Raw genomic sequence first — 3,117 nt, 5'->3', positions numbered from 1 at the left:
GGGGTCTCAGTCGAGCCTCTCCTTGGGGAATCTTTGATAGATCTGCTAATTAGTAACACCTCTGATGTTATACCCAATCTTTTGGGGTGTGCATTGAGGTGCATTCAACCTGGATGTGGCGCATCTAAGGATCCTTAAATAAATCCCAAGATAAAATCCCTTTTTCCCTTCTAACCATGTCTGACTCTTGATTTTAAGACCAAGAAAAGGCATCAGTAGCACCTAACGAATATTGGCACCCCTGTGCCTCCCGTACCCAGGCCAGTTAGAGATGGGATCTTTCAGGACTCTAGCAATGGCCTTGAGAGGCCATTTCTGTTCTAGGTGGCTGCCTCGAGTCCAGCTCGGGGGTAGTGCCTGAAAGTTATTGCCCAATTTGTGGCGAATGAGGAATAAGCGCAATCCAATTTCCCGAGGCAGAGCAGCCCCATCCCGGAGAGAACCATCATAAATGGCCCTTGTTAGCGGCTGGACAGGGAGGGCGAGGGCGAGGGGGTGCAGCCCAGGCTCAGCTGATGGAGTGTGTTGGCTGTGGAGCATGGAGAGGGCTGTGGCTGTCCTTCCATCTCTCTGCAATAGACCAAAGGTCTTCTCTTCCCGGGAGAGATCTGTTGTGTTCCTCTGTTACTGCCTCTATTTAAATTTGGGTTCTTGCTTCTGATGACTTGCCTTTCTCTGGCTATTCCCACAAGACATTCCCCATTTTTCACTTTTCCTGAAAAATCATGATGAGTCCCAGGGTCACTGGTTTCCCAGATCCAAAGCAGGTTGCCTCTCTCTTGCCAATGCTGAGGCTCTTCCCACGGTCTGTGAAATTCACAAAATTGTTTAGGTTGGAAAAGCCCTCCCAGCCCATGGAGTCCCAGCTGTGCCCCATCCCCACCTTGTCCCCAGCCCAGAGCACTGAGTGCCACATCCAGGAATTCCTTGGACACTTCCAGGGATGGGCACTCCAAACCTCCCTGGGCACTTCCAAGGCCTGAGCACCCTTTCCATGGGGAAGTTCCTGCTGCTGTCCACCCTGAGCCTCCCCTGGCCCAGCCTGAGGCCGTTCCCTCTCCTCCTGTCCATGTTCCCTGCGAGCAGAGCCCGACCCCCCCGGCTGCCCCCTCCTTTCCAGAGCCTTTTGCTGCAGTGCCCCGTTGGAATCAGGAGTCTGAGCCCAGCTGACCCGCCCCGAAGGCTGGTGATAAGCTGGGCTTTGGCTTTTCCATCCTCAAGCACAGCTTCACACTCCCAATCCTCTGAAGTGAAGATGGAGAAGCACATAAAAGCTTCGGATTCCATTACTGTAAAATGTTTCAGAAAAGTGTTGAGCTAGGTAATTACCTTAATCCAACCGCAATAGTTGGTCACAGTACACATTAGATGAGCATCCAGAGTCAGATTTGAACATGCAGTCAACCCGAACAGAATTAGCTCGGCAATAGTGGCCCGGATTTCTTAATTAGTTCTCGGTGACAAGAACATTTAATGTTTGCAAAAGTCAAGTGCAAATTCTACAAGTGACACAGTTTGGGGAGACTTTGGAGGGTGCTGTGAGCCCGGTGCTGACCCCACTGGCCTGGGCAGCAGCAGGGGCTGCTCTCACTGTGCCCTCTCAGGGTCCCCTTAAACTTCTACAGCCCCACAATAAAAAGTAATGGTATGATTAACTTCATAGTAATAACCCATTGCATTCAAAATACACATTTAACTCTAATTCTCATTGAAACTACACAGAAGCTGAAAATATAATGGCCTTTCCCAGGCAGCTGACGGCACAGTTTAGTGCACTGTAATTGGCTCCCTTGGCTTATCTCGGGTTAATAAAGTAGATGGGATTCATGAAAAAGCACTGTGGTCACTTAGCAATTGTTTAATTTCTGTAACGCTATTTTTTGGGTTAGAAAATTATTGCTTTCCAGTAGTGTTAAACATTTATGCGATGCAATTGAGACACATGGCGCAGGGCACGCTCCTGTTAAGCTCACAAATTAATAAGTTACTGAAAAAATGGAAATACGAAATATCATTTCAAATGTAAAAGCTTCAGCCCACAGAACATCGCTGGGGTTTTGTGTTCTACAGAGGATGTACAAATACTTTGGCCCAGCAGAGGTGATCATGCCCTTGCTGTCATTCAGGCTGGCCCCTCTGTGCTGGCTGGGGCAGACAGGTAAAAACTTCAGCTCTCTTGAGAAACTGCCCTGGCTCCTTTGACACCTGGAAGAGAGAGCAGCAACACCAGGAATTGTCTCCTCACAGGGCTGGAATGTGCCCTGCTGGAAGCTGTCGTGTCCCAGCAGAAAACACTGCCCTGATACAAGCAATGATTTCAAGAGTGCACCTTCTTCAGAAAAAGAAAAAAAACCCCAAAACTTCTAGAATTGGCTATTTTGAGCAAGACAGTAAATGTTACAGGCGGCAGAAAAGGGAAAACTTCTAAGATGTGTGTAGGAGAATTAAATTTAATTTGCATCACCTCCACTATTTCTTAGGGTTTTCCAGCTTTTAGAGAATTAAGGTGAAATCCAGCCCATGGCATGATGGGCTGTTAGGTGAGGAGTGGTGGGGAGGCAATGGGATTGGGTTGGGGGTTGGTTGGGACTGGATGGAGTTGGGTTAAATTGGGCCAGGCTGGCTCACAGTTGGCTTGGGTGGTTTTTGGGCTGGGTTGTGTGGGTCGCTGGACAGGGATGAGGAGAAGTCACGGGTTGAGAGGGGCTGCCCTGACCCTGCGGCAACCCCAGCGTGACCGTCCCACCCTCGGTCGGAGCTGCTGCTCCGTGGCCAGGCCCCACCAGCCCCAGCCCATCCCCAGCCTCCCTCCAGCTGTGGGAGAAAACAGAAGTGTTTGTAGGGTTTCTGCTTCCACCCACAGAGAGAGGCAGAGCTCTGCGTGCTGCAGACGTTCCTCTTTCCATGACCCATCTGGTATTTCCAGAGCACTGTGACAAACTGTGGGGAACACCCGGCGTGGGCAAGCCAGGAGGGCTCCGGGCAAGCCAAGGAGGTGCTTTATTCTGTTTGTTAAGCGTGGTCAGGATTTTCTGCCAGCAGGATTGGGGCACCGGAGCAGGGCCTGGCGCAGGACTTTGGTGCTGCTCACAGGCGCCCACCCTGCCTGTGCCACGG

The sequence above is a fragment of the Corvus brachyrhynchos genome, unplaced genomic scaffold (genome assembly GCF_000691975.1).
Source record: "Corvus brachyrhynchos isolate BGI_N302 unplaced genomic scaffold, ASM69197v1 scaffold45, whole genome shotgun sequence".
In the NCBI taxonomy this organism is placed as follows: Eukaryota; Metazoa; Chordata; class Aves; order Passeriformes; family Corvidae; genus Corvus; species Corvus brachyrhynchos.
Note: the sequence above shows the minus strand (reverse complement) of the source record.